Source organism: Triticum urartu, chromosome 7 (genome assembly GCF_003073215.2).
Source record: "Triticum urartu cultivar G1812 chromosome 7, Tu2.1, whole genome shotgun sequence".
Taxonomy (NCBI): Eukaryota; Viridiplantae; Streptophyta; class Magnoliopsida; order Poales; family Poaceae; genus Triticum; species Triticum urartu.
Window position 1 is genome coordinate 433,802 of NC_053028.1, and position 18,061 is coordinate 451,862.

Here is an 18,061-nt window from a genome sequence, read left to right on the forward strand (position 1 = left end):
TTTATTTTGGACCTTTTGCAATCATATTCATCGTCATATGGTATTCTAGGTATATTGTATTGTTATAAGTGTGTTACTTTTATCTACATTATGACTTGATATCCACATATATGTAATAGACATGGGACCCCGGGTCATTTTTGTCCTGGGTCCGCCCCTCATCAACACTATGATAAATGAACCAGTCTGGAAGGTACTGTCGTCGTCAGATCAGCGAGAGAGAGGGAGGAATGGGCAAGGAAGGAAGACGGACACGAGAGAGACGAGCAGATTTTTTTTGGTGCTGCCGTAACTGCGCAGCCTTTTCCGTTTTCTCATTCCTTCTATCTGAATTACAAGAGCTAGTCTACCCTCCCGGTCTAGCCGCCATGATCCGCGTAGATCGCGCCATCCCGCGATCACGTCCATAGCGAAAGCCAAGCGACCAGAAGGAATAACAGAAAGGAAACTGGAGAGCACCCGCTACGTACGCCTCCCTAATCTATGTGCATGTGTGGGTCACATCAGCCCAGCTGCACCTTATTTTAAAACGGAAAAAACAACCTAGCGTTCGTGGGCTTGAGCTTATTCAGGCTAACAAATTTCCCCCCTAAGCTCAACGTCCCACGGTCACTTCCCTGACGCTAAGTTTCTGCCATAGCTCAACGAACCGGACACGCCCCAGTGCCTTGGTCAGCCCGAGTACATATTTGATGGAAACCATGTATTCAGTGGAAGCACGGAAACTTGATCCTGTGCCGTTGGATGAGGATTTTGCGATGTGAGATGAAACGATGGACGAAATGCAAAAAGGACCCCGTAATCTTCCTGTACCTCAGTACAAATCCTTGATGGAAGATGAGCCATCCGTCCCTTTCCCTATGGAGCTATCCCGATTCAATTTTCCCCCATCAACTAGGGTTAGGAGATGGTCGCTTCGGCCAGCACGACGCCCTTGTTCCGCGTTGGGCCGGCGGCCGGCGATCGTGGCTAATTCTTCTCCGGCCTTCCCTCATCTTCGGCGGCTGGCCCAACACGCCAATCATCCTCTGAGCATTCCCCATCGGATTGGTACTGGATCTAAGTCTGAAGGTATGCAGATTCCTATTACATTGTTCATCTTCTATACTTTGCCATTGTCTTCTTTTCGTGGCTCATCTAGTAGTTCCATCTCTTCTAGTTGGGCTAGGTTTGCAAAGCAAATAGATATGACATGGGCGTGGATTCTGGTTGTCTCCTCCAAGATTAGCACTTCTAGTTGGGCTAGGTTTGCAAACCAAAGCAAATAGAGTAGGGGGAGGAACGAGGCACTGGCAGTAAGAGGAAATATGAGAGGAAAATCACTAGATGTGGGTGTGAGGCTAAACTTGCGGTAAAACGTATGATTGAGAATACGTATGTTGTGCCTCTTTTCATAGATTGTTGTTAAGTTCGTTTTAAAATATAAGTATAAAAATTCAACTCTTTTGTTTCAGGTTTGCTGGTGGCAGTAAAGACATGTGAAGGTTTCATAAACAAAGACTACTGCAGGATGTTTGGAGCTGTAGTGGTGCACTGATACATTCTTCAGCTTGTACTCGAGTTATGTCCGATGTATAAACGTGAGATTTACTATAACTGTTAATGGCTAATGAGTTAGTGATGTGTCTATGTTGTAACAAAACACCCTAGCATAATGCGGTTAACTACTGGAACGAGGCACTGGCAGTAAGAGGAAATATGAGAGGAAAATCACTAGATGTGGGTGTGAGGCTAAACTTGCGGTAAAACGTATGATTGAGAATACGTATGTTGTGCCTCTTTTCATAGATTGTTGTTAAGTTCGTTTTAAAATATAAGTATAAAAATTCAACTCTTTTGTTTCAGGTTTGCTGGTGGCAGTAAAGACATGTGAAGGTTTCATAAACAAAGACTACTGCAGGATGTTTGGAGCTGTAGTGGTGCACTGATACATTCTTCAGCTTGTACTCGAGTTATGTCCGATGTATAAACGTGAGATTTACTATAACTGTTAATGGCTAATGAGTTAGTGATGTGTCTATGTTGTAACAAAACTCCCTAGCATAATGTGGCTATCATGCCTTAACTACTGTACATGTTGTTGAAGTATGCAGTACTGCAAGTGAATACTGGGCTACTAAAATTAGCTTCCTTCAGTTTTTTGTTGTCTGGTCTGTGGCATTGCCTGTTAGTTGTTTTAGTTTCCTAAATGCGGTTTTGCTGGTACTCTGCTATTAGGAGACTATTTTACATCAGCTTATGTCAGTTCTGGTATCCATTGCAGCTACTTTTCCATTTTAAATCGATGGGTATGCATGTCTGGCATGCGTGGTGAATCATAGGCACAGCGCGTGGCTTACAGATCCTACTTGCTGACAAAAAACTGGAAATAAGTGGCAAGAGGCTAGCTGTGTTTACTTGTAGGCCTGAGGGGTTCCATGTCAAATGTACTCTCTGGTTGCGGGCGTTGTTTTGCAAATAGCGCTGAGCAGTTACGAGTCAATCTGGCCCATACAGATAGCATCCAACAGTCTGTGCTCATGTTTCCAGGATTCCACTGAATATGTGGTTTTCAGGTGATATTGTCTCGGCTAGCTGATCTCTTGTGCCAATATGATCGATCTCCACTTGCCTTGTTTCCACAAAGTCACGGATAAAGTGGAACTTGACATCGATGTGCTTGTCTCTGTCGTGGTGAACAGGATTCTTAGCCAATGCAATGGCAGATTTGTTGTCGATCAAGAGCTTGAACGCACTAACTTCTTCCCCTCTCATTTCTGCAAGAAGGCGGCTCAACCACACAAGTAGCCGCGGTCGCTGCCACATATTCTGCCTCACAGGAGCTGATTGCGATGATCTTTTGCTTTTGAAAGGTCCAAGACACAGGATTTTCACCAAGGAAGAAAACCTGGCCAGAAGTGCTCTTGCGATCTCCAATGTCTCCAGCGTGGCCGCTATCACTCACTACTAGGAAAAGGCATGCTAGTGGCACACCAGTTTTGCCTTCTAATGGCGCACTACTGGTGTGCCACTAGCATCACGCCATTAGAATTAAATTCTAATGGCGCACCACGGGTGCGCCATTAGTATCTGGTATACTAATGGCGCACCACTGGTGCACCATTAGTATAGGCCACGGTGCGCCATTAGTATAGGCCACTAGTGCGCCATTAGTATAGACCACGGTGCGCCATTAGTATTTTTGAATTTTGAAGGCGGGAAAATAGTAGTGGCGCACCATCTAACCCCCACCGTGCGCCATTGCTATTTTTGAATTTTGAATTTGGATCTGGATCTCGATTTTTTTGCCTATTTTTTGCACGTTTTTTTCACGATATTATTTCAAATGTTGTTCCCATTTTTGGATCTTGTACGTTCTTTTGTCGTGTTCTATTGCCGGAGAGGAGTTCCCCGGAGAGGAGGAGGAGGAGGTGACCGGAGAGGCGCTCGCCTACATCGCCAGAGAGGAGGAGGAGGTCGCCGGAGAGGAGTTCACCGGAGCATCGGAGAGGAGGAAGGAGAAACCATGAGGGGATGGGAGGAGAGGAGGGAGGAGGAGCTCACCGGAGAGGAGGGAGGAGGAGCTCACCGGAGACGAGGGAGGAGGAGCTCACCGGAGAGGAGGAAGGAGAAACCGTGAGGGGAGGGGAGGGGAGGAGAGGAGGGAGGAGGAGGTCGCCGGAGAGGAGGAGGAGGTCGCCGGAGAGGAGGAGGAGGTCGCCGGAGAGGAGGAGGAGGAGGAGGAGGAGGTCGCCGGAGAGGAGGAGGGTAGTATGGTGGAGGAGAGAAGGGAAGATGGAGTGGAGGAGACGAGGAGATGGAGTGGAGGAGAGGTGGAGTGGAGGAGAAGAATGAAGAGGTAAGGAGGAGAGGACACGCCCATCCATATATACGGCATAGTAATGGCGCACCGTGGGCAGGTGCGCCATTACTAATTATTATTATTTTGATTTATTTTGAATTTTGAAGGCGGGAAGATACTAATGGCGCACCATGGGCAGATGCGCCATTAGTAACTTTTTTTATTTTTTTTATTTTGAATTTTGAAGGCGGGAAGAGAGTAATGGCGCACCATGGGCAGGGCAGGTGCGCCATTAGTAAGTTTGAATTTTTTTGAATTTTTTTGCCTCTCCAGATCTTAAAAGCCCCGTATCTTTTTTCCTGTTAGGTTTTTGAGGATTTTGTAAATGTTTAACGGGGTTTCCCTGATTAAATTCGGATATAACTTTTTGAGTAGATGATTTTTCATATAAATTTTTTTTCATCCGAGTTCATATGCAAAAGTTATGCCCATTTTTACAAATTCTCGAGAGATTTTGCAAAAAAGTCGAAAATTCATGTTTGTAAATTTTGCTAACAACTAGACCACATATCACATGGGAATCTTATTTTCTTTTATTTTTTTGACATTTCTATCATTTTCTTTTATTTATTTTTTGAAACTGAAAAGGCGGTCCACCAGGGGGTGCATTCGGGGGAATGTTTGGGCCAAATTACTAATGGCGCACCGTGGGATGGTGCGCCATTACTAATTCAACTAGTAATAGCGCACCACTCCCACGGTGTGCCATTAGTAGTTTAAAAAAAAAATTGAAACATAATTACTAATGACGCATCGTGGGAGTGGTACGCCATTACTAGTTGAACTAGTAATGGCGCACCATCCCACGGTGCGCCATTAGTAGTTTCGAAAAAATTAAAAAAAATTACTAATGGCTCACCAACACATGGTGCGCCATTAGTATTTAGTAATGGCGCATTACATATACAGTGCGCTATTAGTGTCCATATTGGTTATAGCTGTTTTTATAGTAGTGACTGTATCCAAGCAGTGTAGCTTTCTCAGTAGCAGCAGCCATGTTTGAGAGTTCCACGCACATACCAAAGAATTTACTCGATGGCTGTCCAGTGGGTGGCTGTTGGCTTCTCCATGAACCTGCTCACAATCCCCACAGCATGTGCAATGTCTGGCCTGGTATGTACCAAGTATCTCAAACTCCCGATTATACTGCGATACAGAGAGGAATCAACAGCCTTTGCCTCATCATCTTTTTTCAGTTTGAGCCGGCACTCCATGGGTGTTTGACACCCATTGCACCCTGTCATCCCTGCAGCTTCAAGTATCTTTTCTGCATAGCTCTTCTGACACAAAGTAATTGAGTCTTTGGATTGGGTTACCTCGATGCCCAAGTAGTAGCTTAGGAGACCGAGGTCACTCATTTTGAAGAGTTCTTGCATCTGCTTCTTGAACTCGGTGCTGGATGCTTGGTCTGTGCCGGTGATGATGGGATCATCGACATACACACCAACTAGCAGGAATGAATGTGCATCCCCACGGCGATACACGGCATGCTCCAGTGCGCTGCGCGTGAGCCCCAGCGTGCTCATGGTCTCGTCCAGCTTCGCGTACCAGGCCCTCGGAGCTTGCCGCCATCCGTAGAGCGCCTTCCGAAGCCGCATGACCTGCTGCTCCCTGCCGGCAGTGACGTACCCCGGCGGCTGCGCCACGTACACTTCCTCGGCGAGGTTACCATTGAGGAAGGCGGATTTGACATCCATATGGTGCACCTCCCAGCCATAGTGCGCAGCGAGCGCGAGGAGCCGCCGCACGGTCTCCATCCGTGCCACTGGCGCGGAAACTTCCTCGAAGTCCATGGCTTCACGCTGCACATAGCCTTTCGCCGCCAGACGCGCCTTGTACTTGACGATGTTGCTGTCAGGATCGCGCTTGACGCGGTACACCCACTCAAGCCAATGGCTTTGTGGCGGGCCGGCAAGTGGGCGAGCTCCTAGGTGCTGCTCTCGCCTATGGAGTCCATCTCCGCATCCATTGCCGCCTTCCAGGCCCTGTCGCTCAGCGCCTCAGTGATCTCGCGCGGCTCCTCTGCCGTGAGCAAGCACTGATCAGGCTCCTCCCATACAACCTCATGTTCTGTCTCGTCGAGAACATCGGAGAGGCGCCGGTATCTTATCAGCCCGGAGTCGACATCGCGTGTGTCATTGTGCGTGGGCGGCGTGGCCCATCGTGGCTCCCGCGTCACCACAGGGGTGCATGGCTCGGTCTGCGGTGTGGCGGGCGTCGATGCGGTCAGCGTGTCGGTAGAGTCCGGCGGCGTCCCCAATGGTGGCGTAGAGGGTGGTCGTGGCGCCCTGCTTCTCGGCGTAGACGCAGGTGAGCCGCTCGTGTCCAGCTCGTGCACACCGTGGCCATTGGCGTATACCACAGTGAATGTCGTCAGTGTGGGTGCGGTGACCGCACCCTGGGTGCTCCAGCTCCACTGCATGCTTTCCTCAAACACAACATCACGTGTGACTTGTACCTTTTGTGTAGCCGGATTGTACACACGATAGCCCTTGGTTCCTTCCTTTTAGCCTATGAAGATCATTGGGGTTGATCGATCCGAGAGCTTCATCACTCCATGGCAAAGCTTCTTGATATGCGCCACAGACCCAAACACCCGTAGGTGCAGCACACTTGGCTTGTGGCCGGCCCAAGCCTCATACGGCGTCACACCGTCCAAGCTGCGCGTGGCAGGTCTGTTGAGCAGGTACACCGCAGTCTTCACTGCTTCAGTCCAGAAATATGACGGCACAGACACGCTTTTGAGCAGGCAACGCGCCATCTCGACGGCGGTCTGATTCCGGCATTCAACAACTCCGTTCTGCTAAGGGGAGTACGGGGTGGTCGTGTAGTGTTTGATGCCTAGCTGCTCGCAGTATTCTCTGAACTTAATGGAGTTGAACTCACCGTCCCGGTCAGAGTGGAATGCGCGAAGCCTGCATTTTCCTTCGTTCTCAGCCATTGCCTGCACTTTCTTAAACTTCTGATGAGCTTCATCCTTGGATTTCGGCAACTCCAACCACATGTATCGAATGTAATCGTCAACTATCAGCGAGAAATACTTACTGCCACCCGGTGTGGTTGGTGTGATTGGCCACACAAGTCTGTATGAACAAGCTCAAGACCTTTTCTGCTCTGTATGCGGCCACTTGAGGAAAAGGGGCATGGTGTTGTTTGCCCAATGCACAACCATCACAGCACTCCTCGACGCAGTCAATGACCGGCATCCCGCATACCATTTCCTACGAAGACATGGCTCGCAAAGCTCTGAAGTGCAGGTGTCCCATCCTCGCATGCCAGCGCCAGGTGACATCTTCAGTCTTGGTGAGGAGACGGGCTGGGGCGTCAATGCTCATACGTCCGTGTACAATCTGCTCGCCGTCCGTTTGACGCGAGTCAGGATGCGCCTGCCTAGATCTTGGATGGTCATGATCCCATCTTCAATCCCTATCCGGCATCCACCCTCATCCAACTGCCCTATTGAGATGATATTGCTGCATAAGCTGGGAATGAAATAGACTTCAGAGAGAGCACGTTGATCACCATTCTGGCAGCGAAACACAACAGCGCCCCTGCCCTTTATAGCCACCAGAGAGCCGTCTCCGAATTTCACTGTGCCGTGTACACCTTCATCAAATGTAGAAAACATGTTCCTCTTCCCAGTCATATGGCTGGACGCCCCTGTATCATAGTACCAAAGGCCATTGGGTGAAGGCACAGGAATCACCTTTTCCTCGTTTAGAAACACAGCTTGCGGCGCCACCAACTCGGGTGTGGAAGCGTTGATGACCACGGCCATAAACAACCCCTGATCATGTTCATCGTCGTCGTCGCGGACGAGGTTAGCATGTTCCTTCTTCCCGTGTTCCTTCTGCTTCTCTAGCCATGACCAGCAGTCTTTTTTCCGGTGTCCAGTCTTGCCGCAATAGTGGCATTTGCCCTTTCCGCTGTTCGACGCAGGTTTGCCGCCACTCTATGGCTTAGGCTTTCCTGACGACTTGCTTTTGCCGCCGCCGCCGTGTGATGAACTGCCGTCGGCGAACTGACGCTCACGAGCAGCCCACTCCTCCGCGGTGTACATGAGTTGGCCGATGGACTGCTTGGTGCCGTCTGAGGTCATAGTGGTCCTCACAAGCCGAGAGACGTCCGGTCAACTCCTCGACCGACAGCGTCTTGAGATCAATCAGCTGACTCAATTGCCATGGCCATCTGCCTAGGAGTGTCTTATAGGGAATGAAGGGGCCGGGTGGTGTTAGGGCATCTCCAGCCGTTGGCCCCTCAGGACGCATAAAAATCGCCCCCTGGGGGCGAGCCGGCGATGCACTCGGCGCTGGGGGTGGGTTTGCGCCCAGTCGTCGCCCCCAGCTCGCCCCAGGCGTCGAAATTGGCCCACTTTGCAGCCCAATTTCGGCGAATAAACGGCCCATATGGGCGAGAATAGGCCCATATTCGGCGTGGTTTCGCCGTGTCTAGGCGTTCAATTATCAACACAATTATTTCTTATCACATATTTCATCACAGAAAAATCAAATACTTCAACAAAATACTACAACAACAAATAATTCAATACAAATTATATTGTTCAACTAATAAAAACTCGTATTTCATCCGAGTCCATCGCCGAGGCAGGCAAAACGCTGAACACCTTGCGCTCGGTGGGCGTGTACCTGCCGTTAAACCGCGCCTCCGCGGCCGGAAACGGCGGCCGGAAACGCCCAGCTGCTGCGGGAGGGGCTGCCGCGGCGAAGTGCTGCTATTTTCCGGCGGGGAATGGCTATCTAGCGGAGTAGGGCGGCGGCCGTCGCCGGGATATAGCTAGTGGTGGCCGAGGGCGCGGGGGGTGCGAGGCGAGTCGGGGAAAGAAAACCTTGACTTTTCCCCTGTCGGTGTGGGCCAGGCGTGCTTTTCCCTAGCGCCGGAGCCCCCAACGGCTCCCCAGCGCGCCGGGTTCGGCCTGTGACCGCCGGGCGGAAAAAAGGTCCGAACCGGCGATTTTCGGCGTCCTGGGGGCGCGACTGGGCCGTTTTTTCGGCGCCGGCGCCGAAAAAGTGGCCTGGGGGGGCCTGTTGGGGGCGCGGCCGGAGATGCCCTTAGAATTCCAGTGCTAAAAATCACACTACCATGAGGCAGGGGAGTCATTCAATCCAATTAATATGTGCCGTGTGTAGTTGAGAGCTTTCTCAGGCTGGTCATAGTGGGGAGTATCATATACTAGTATCATGCATATGATACTAGTATATAGTATCATAGTGCATAGTATCATAGGTTAGTATCATACATGGTCTCATTTATTGTCATGCATGACACATAGTAGCATCACATTTATTATGTTACGGTATCTACCTATGTTACTATAACCATCTCTCTTCTTTAATTATCTGTCACATAAGCAAGTTTGCGAGTCCCAAGTGCATGATACTACTTATGTTATCCCCACTATGGCCGGCCTCGCCGGCCAGCAAGGGCAAGGGCAAGAAACTTGAATTGTCTCCCACATCTACACTTGTCGGGTTGTTCCAACGTAACTGGTTCACTTCCATCAACAATACCTGAAGACGAAAATGACCTAGTTCCTCAACTCCAGCACCTTACACTTATAGATTGTGAGAAATTTGGTGGAGGTACCAAAGTTACCTGAATCTCTTGAAATATTATACATCAATCGTTGTCGTAAGCTGGTGCCCATGCCAACAATTCTTGGGAACATAATAAAACTGATATTACTCGGTGTGCATGGGTGCGATGCACTGTCGATATTTTCAGATGAAATGTATGGAGTCACTGTGCTCAAGAAGCTGCGAATGGAGTGGTGCCCAAAGTTAGAAACACTACAACATGGACTCCTGCAGCAGCTCCGAGCCCTTAAGAAACTCCGTATCAGGGGCTGCCCCAACTTGGAGGAGGCCTTGTCAAGAGGTGGCCCGTACTGGGATTTGGTTCAAGCAATTCCAAAGAGATTAGTTGGATCTTAATGAACATGTATGTGCTGAACATGTATGTGCTTCTTGTGTATGCTGGCCTCGTGGGGTATATATAACCTCTTCACTTTACCTTGTTCTCCATCGATTTGGTCCCTTTGTACATGTCAAAACTTGCACCTATCTAAAGAGTTTCTCCCTCGTGGGGTATATGTCTTACAGGGTTGTCCTTCTTGAAGAAAGAAACTAAAGCATCTGGAAAGAAAATACGTACACATTAGCACTCCAAATGGAGAGAATGAAAATCGCTATGTAGCAGTGGCAGCCTCTCAGCAAACACTCTTGTCATGGGTAAGAACACCATCATTTCTTTCTCTTAGATGCACTCTTCCAGTTGATTTTTGGTACTGCAGTGGTTTTCCTATCAAGCTGAGAAGCTTGCATGGGTTGACGCATGCAGTTTTTCAGGTAGCTTGTGGTTGACTGAAGAACTGAAGCACATCAGGGTTCAGTTAAGTTCAGTTAGTGGATGGCCCAGATGGTCTGATCGAGGAGGGATAAACGAAAACTGACGGCTGAGATTGCTTCTCCTCAAGTAACAATAACACGGTCCGTCGTCTTTCAAGTTTCAGCAATGAAACCCCCCTGGGTATAAAATGAAAGCAGAGTTGACTCGTTGTCCACCATAATGATGAGCTTCGGCTCAATATCAGATGATGTATGTACCTTGAACAACTTGTTGTGTTGTGGCATGATGATGGACAGTATAAAGACTGTGGCGAGACGCAAGAAAGAAGAATCACAAATATTCATATGCTCCTTTAAACCTCCTCTGCTGCTTACTGAAATAATAATACTTTAGTACTCACTACTGAATATTATAATGCACTGGTTCTGGAGAGAAGTCTATTACTGAATACAGTACTGATTACTGAATTTTTATGCGATGAAGCTTTTGTATATACTCTTTCCGTTCGGAATTACTTGTCTTGGAAATGGATGTATCTAAAACTAAAATACGTCTAAATACATCCATTTCTGCGACAAATTTTAGTTTTAGATACATCCATTTACAAGACAAGTAATTCCGAACGGAAAGAGTAACACTGTGGAAAACAATGTAATGCATACGGACAGTAAAGCGTGCACCTCTTTTATATTCATTCAGTCACTGAGATCATCTCTCTTATCTTGGACGGCAACATGAGTCGTGAGCACCATGCACGGAGCTGCAAGTAGTGATGAGAGGAATTTTCTTGCCCTCCTCCATCGATGGCATCTGCTTCTTTCTTTCACGGAACACAAGCAAAACAAAGCAAAGCGACAAAGCGATCCAAAGCATCTCCTTTATTTCTTTCTCTTCTTTGGCACACAAGCAATGCAATGCAAAGCAAAGCATCATCTCGAAAATTGCTCCGGGGGTCTCATCCTTTCTTTCTCACTCCGGCGAGCTAGGTTCTTTCCCACCTTCATTCTCCTTTGCATTCCACTTCACCTGGCCGACTGCTATCCATTCCATTGAGCCACCCACCGCCGCCGGCGACCGACTGAGACCAGCGCACCACCGGTTGAGCCACCCACAGGCGGCGACTAACTGAGATGGGCTCCCTGCTGATGCCGTTGCTCGGCAGCGTCGCTGCCAAGGCCGGCGACGCGCTTGTCGCCGAGCTGCTGCGGGCTTGGGGGCTGGAAAAGTCCCGCCGGAAGCTCGAGCGCCACCTCGCGGCTGTCCAGTGCATCCTGCTAGACGCCGAGGTCAAGAGCCGAACAAACCCCGCCGTCAGCCTATGGATCAAGGACCTCAAGACCGCAGCCTACCATGCTGACGATGTCCTCGACGACTTCCGCTACGAGGTGCTACGCCGCCATGCCGCCAAGCTCCGCCGCCCCTCCGAGGCATCTAAGGTTCGTCCTCATCCTACCTTTCTTCCTAGAGAAAAAGTACCCCGCCTCGGCTGGCTCTGTTTTCAATTAGTTGTGATGGAATCTTTATAATTTCAATTTATTGTTTTTCATTTACTGTTCATAGGGGGTACAATGCATCTCTGTTTTCAATTAGTCACAACTTCCCATTTTCAATTTCAATTTAAGGTTTAATTTGGAAATTGGAAGCCTTTAAATTTGAATTTATTTGTATTCATGTCAGCTGCTCAGCTACTTCACCGCCAATAGCCTGGTTGTTTTCCGTTTTCACATGAGTTGGAAGTTGAAGGATGCCCTTGAGACGATTGATGAACTTGTTGTGGAGATGAACAATTTCCACTTCCTACAAGATTCCGAGGCACCAAGCATTTTTCATCAGCAAACACACACTCGTATCGATGAGCTAGAGATTGTCGACAGACAAGATGAGAAGGAACTAGTGGTGAACCTATTGCTTGGCCATAATAACAATAATGGAAACAATGTCATGGTGCTTCCCATAGTTGGTATGGGAGGAATTGGTAAGACCACCCTTGCCCAACTTGTGCACAATGATCAGAGGGTGAAGCATCATTTTGAGTTGGTCATATGGGTTTGTGTCTCCAATAAGTTTATTATCGAAGAGATAATCTGATCAGTAATAGAAGTGGTCACAATGAAGTGTGATTTGACTCAGATTAAGGCACTGCAGAAGGAACTTAGTGGGGTTTTGGACAAGAAAAGGTACCTCCTAGTGCTGGATGATGTTTGGAATGAAGATAGACAAAAGTTGCTTCTATCATGGGGACAATTCCTCCATTTCAGATATCACTTCTAAATGAGGATCAATCATGGGAGCTCTTTAATAGAAACACATTTGGAAGGGGAGTGGAAAAGCAAGAGGAATTGGCTTCAATGGCTAAGACTATTGTCCTGTAGTGCAAGGGGTTGCCTCTTGCTATCAAGACCATGCCAGCTTTACTTTGTTCGAAGCATCACAGTGAATGGCTTTCTGTTCAGGACAGTTTTGTCTGGAAGAGTGACATCCTTGGAACCAAGGTTGTACCTGCACTGCAACTGAGCTATGATCACTTAGCATCAGAAGAAAAAAATATGTTTTTCATTTTGTGCTATTTTCCCCAAGGATACCCCGGTAGATAAAGACATGTTAATCCAACTTTGGATGTCAAATGACTTTATTGCATCAGAAACAAGAGGCCAACAATTTTTCAATATGCTAGTTTGTAGATGTTTCCTCCAAGATGTGAAGATTCAAAAGGATCTACTCTCTGCGTATGAAGATGAGGAAATCCATCGACCAACTACTTGCAAGATGCATGATCTCATGCATAATCTTGCTGACTCCATAAGCGGAAGATTGCTCCATTCTGCAAAAATCTTCATCACATCAGGAGATTCTGCAAGGATCCACAGCTGCTAGATCATTATAGCATGAGGCTCAACATTTGTCAGTTCATTATGTCAGTAATCAAGCTATTGCAACCATGGAGGAAATTCTAGCTACCCGGGCCCGCACGATATTAGTCCAAAGTGAGCGGCTTTCCTCGTGGTGAAGCCAAGTTGCTGAGTATGACCAAGTCAAAATTTATGTCCTTGCGAGCACTCAAGACATTCTCAACCGAGGGACATATGAAAAACTTGAAGCATCTTCGCTATCTAGATTTTTCTCACTCTAGTGTACATGCACTGCCTGAAGCCATTACCATGCTGTATAGCTTGCAAACATTGAAGCTCATTAGTTGTACATGGCTGGAGAAATTATATACCAGAAGGCATGAAATATATGAGAAGTCTTCGACATATCTTCCTTGTTGGGTGTAGAAGTTTGGAGCGCATGCCAGAGGGTATTGGTCAGCTGAATTCTCTACAGACATTGACAAGTTATGTCATTGATAGTGATGCAGGTCGTGGAATTGATCAACTGAAAGATCTGAATCTAGGTGGTGCTCTTTCTTTGTTTAAGCTGAGAAAAGTGCATGCTGCAGAAAATGCTAAAGAATGCAACCTGTCTACCAAACATAATTTGAAACGATTGTCACTCAATTGGGAACGTGAACCTTACAGTACTCGTATTCAATACGCAGATGCTAAAGCAGAAGCAATATTAGAGGCCCTTCTTCCCCACAAAAGGCTTGAAATTCTAGTGTTACATAATTACACTGGTGCTAAATTGTCATCATGGATGCACAACTCTACAGTTTTAGAGCATCTGAGTGAACTTAGTCCGAGTGACTGCATGAATTGCAAGGATCCTCCACCATTATGGCGGCTGCCCTCCCTCGTGTACTTGTGTTTGAGCGGCTTGCATAGGTTGACAAGTATATGTGTTGGCACTGAAGATACTGACATCAGGGAATCCAATACTTCTAGACCACCCTTCTTTCCTAAATTGGAACATATGATAATTGCCGTCATGGATGGACTAGAGCGATGGCACCAGGAGGTGCCAGGACTAGTGGCAGATGTATCATCCCCTCTGCTCAAGAAGCTAACTATTTCTCTATGCCCAATAGCAAGCAAGCCGAAGATGCTCCCTTTACTAGAAGAACTAGTGGTGAAGGGCCGAAGTTGCATTCCCCTTCGCCACATGTTTAATCTCTCAGTGCAATCTAATCTTCAGTGCAAAGGCATAATTGATATGCACCCTACATATCGTTGGCGGCGGATGGACCTTCATTTCTCGAGGCTTGGTGACTCTAGCGTGAAATTGAGGCTTGAAGGCTTCGCAGAAAATATAGAGCTCTTTGATGAGGAGCTGAAAATAATACCTTGCAGATTTATTAATGATGTGGATATAGTAGATTGCAACTGCCTTTTCTCATCTGAACCATCCCAAATACAACGGAATATATGGAACCATTTTGGTTTTGTTGAAACAATGGAGATTAGAGGCAACAGTAGTATAGTACAATGGCCAGCGATAGAATTCAGAAGCTTGAGTTGTCTTCGACTTCTAAATGTGCTCGGTTGTTCCAACTTAACTGGTTCACTTCCATCAACAATATCTGCTGACGAAAATGCCATGCCTCCTCGACTCCAGGATCTTCAAATCAAACAATGTGGAAATTTGGTGGAGGTACCAAAGTTGCCTGCATCTGTTTAAAAAATTGTTGATCTGGTATTGTCGCAAGCTGGTGACCATGCCAGCAATTCTGGGGAACAACAAAAAATTGCTAGAACTCTGTGTGTATGAGTGAGATGCCCTAACAACATTTTCAGATGGAATGTATGGAGTCACTGCGCTCAACTATCTAGTTATGGATGGGTGTCCAGAGGTAGAGACATTGCCGGAGGGACTCCTCCAGCAACTCCCAGCCCTTGAGAGACTGCGTATCGTATGTTGTCCCAACTTGGAGGTGGCTTTCTCAAAAGGAGGCGCATATTGGAATTTGGTTGAAGCAATTCCACAGAGAACAGTTGGCTAGGCCATGCGCTGAATTCTTCGGTTGCATGCGCTTGTGTATGCCGAGGGCCTCATGTGGTTATGCCTTCAATGAGGTATATATAGCCTCTTATGCTTACCATGTTCTCTAGTTCTCTTTACCAAGATCCAGGACTCCTCATAGCAATTTGTAACTCAACTTCAGTTTATTAATCATATATAGCTGCATCTATCTGTGTAATCTATTTGGTGTCTTTATAGATGTCAAAATCTAAAGCAGCTGCATAGTTTTAAGAGCATGTTTGTTTCAAAAAGGCAGTAAAGTTGTTGTATCAGATGAACTCTTGCCAAGCTGCTTGTTTTCGGGCAGAGCTAATTCAGTTAAACAGATGCTTCTTGTTGCTGCTCTTTTTAGGTAACAGTATTAAGATTGTGACGAGAAAGAATCACAAATTCAAAATGTAATGCTGCTTATCCAGTTAAGCAGATGAAGTATTTATGGACTGAATGAGTCACTGTACATTACTCGATGACTGTTACTGTATGAAAGGATTCAGTGACTGGATCTTCTGCTTACTGAGTTCAGTCACTGTATATTAATGGCAGGTAGGGATGCATACATAGATGTCTTGCAGAGTGGTTCATTATTCCTCTTTGAAGGTAGGCTAGGAACCCGTGCCCTATCGGAAATGAAGAGGAAACTGCTACGAGTTTGACCGGGGACGAAACAGAGCATGCAACAAAAACAGAGGAGTTGCTTTGTTTTTTTTTTCCTATTTTATTTTTTCAACATTTGCAAATTCACTGCATCACAGGGTAAGATGGTGTACGAGCATGGCACAGCCGGTTTTTTGTGGTGAGTTCCACACTGATGTTGAAGCTTCAGTGAATGGTCCAAATCACAGCTGAAACAGTGTGGTTAACGAGGCTCAGTTAAGGTCCTGTCAAGGACCACACTGTTTCCTGTTGTTGAACCTCTGAGGGAGCACAGCACGGCTCAGTTAAGTTTAGTTAATGGACGGCCCAAATGGTCCGATCGAGGGAGGATAAGTGAACACCGACGGCTGAGACGAGGGACTAAAGCACAGTCATGCAAAAAATAATAATGTTTGTGGCATTTCAAATTGTCACTTGTTTAAAAAATATATACTCCCTCCGATCCAAATTAATTCAGGAGGGAGTACTGAGTTTAAAAAAATGTTCGTGTAGTTCAAAAGAATGTTATGTATATTACAAAAATACTACTAGACTAACAAGCACCCGAGGAATCCAAAGAAACCAATATCCAAGCCCGTCAAGACCACGAGTGGTGGACAAAGGAGAGTCATGTCCGGATTTCCTATTGGACGCATTCTGCATCGAGCAGCGATTGAGGCGGGCCGGCCCTTATACGAGCCATACGTGCGTTCCACTGATCCTGGTTTTAGGAACGTTCTTGAAGGTTTCAGCTGGTTTATTCTGGTTTTCAGAACGTTCTAGCAGGTTCTCCGAACCGTTTTTTTTTCAGTTTTCTTTATTGCTTTTATTTTTTTCTTTTACTTTTATCTCCTTTTTCGTTTTTCTTGTTTTCATTTCCTTCCATTTTTCGTATTTTTTCTTTTTTCTGTTTCTCCTTCTCTTTTCTTTTCCCTATTACTCTTTTCAACAAATGGATCAGAAAATTAAATTGTCCGCATTTTTAAGATTTTTTTTCATTTATTCTTAAATGTTCCAGTTTTGAAATGTTGTTTAGAATATCCATAAAATTTGATAACTTCAAATATTTGTTCGCTTCTTTTACAAATTTCTGAGATTCCAATACGGGCAACATATGGAGCAAAATGAGTGAATCTGCACTCTAAAATATGTCTATATACATCCTTATGTAGCTCGTATGGAAATCTCTAAAAGGTCTTATATTTAGAATGGAGGGAGTGGAAAAGAAGATGGGACTCTTGTAAGTAATATGAAGTTCAACAAACGTAGCAGTTGCTTGTTGTCCAATGCATGCATAGGCCCAGGAAAAACTGAGGGAGGAGCTGCTCTGTTTTGAGCAACAAATGCATGCAGTTTTTTCCGGTACATATTCTATATATGCATACTGTTGGTGTCATTTTTGACCGGTTTTGCTCTGTTTTAATCCTGACCTAGATCTTCCTCCTATATATTCATATATATTCCAAAACCCTCAGAAGCATCCACGAAAACACTTTTCCACCGCCGCAACCTTCTGTTACCATGTGATCCCATCTTGAGGCCTTCTTCAGCATCCTACCGGAGGGGGATTCGATCACGAAGGGCATCTACATCAACTCTATTGCCCTTTCAATGAAGCGTGAGTAGTTTAACACAGACCTACAGGTCCATAGCTAATATTTAGATGTCTTCTTCACTCTCTTTGATTCTCAATACCATGTTCTCCTCGATGTTCTTGGAGATCTATCCGATGTAATCTTCTTTTGTGGTGTGTTTGTCGAGATCCGATGAATTGTGGATTTATGACCGGCTTATCTATGAATATTATTCGAATCTTCTCTGTTGTAATTTGTTCATTGTCTTAGATAAGTGAACACCGACGGCTGAGATTTGTTCATTGTCTTTCAAATTTCAGCTTTTAAAACGCTTCTTCACCTTCTTTACTGTTGTAATTCACTGTAAAATAACTATTTATATTTTAAAACGAGATATGTTTAACATTATAATTAAGGGCACTATAAAACCATGGGTATAAGTACTCAGTTATAGCTTTAGGGAGAGAATATGGGAGAACATATACGGACACCTTAGAGCATCTACGTCCGGACAGGCTGCTGCTGTCAATCGCAAGCACCTATGGCGTTTGGGGATTTCCACAACGGCGCGGTCGAACCTATCTAAGGCGCCGTCCGAAGATCGCGCGATGGATAGGGGGTCTCCGGCGGCTGCGCTGTCGAAGATCTTGGGGCGGCGGCCAGAGGCTGGGAGACGGAGCGGCCGGCCCTGTGCGACTGTCACGACGGCCGCCGGGATGCTTGGGCGGTGACAGAAGTACAAGGAAGA

The 18,061-nt window shown here is 46.4% G+C and overlaps 1 long non-coding RNA gene and 1 pseudogene across 1 annotated transcript; both read left to right on the forward strand.

Moving 5' to 3' along the window:
• The first annotated feature begins 1,310 nt into the window (after positions 1–1,310).
• Positions 1,311–2,135, forward strand: LOC125524207. The gene is made up of 2 exons (XR_007290626.1): positions 1,311–1,765; positions 1,846–2,135. It is a non-coding gene; the product is annotated as an uncharacterized LOC125524207 (long non-coding RNA).
• A 9,086-nt stretch (positions 2,136–11,221) lies between these two features.
• Positions 11,222–15,086, forward strand: LOC125523454 (annotated as a pseudogene).
• The last annotated feature ends 2,975 nt before the right edge of the window (positions 15,087–18,061 follow it).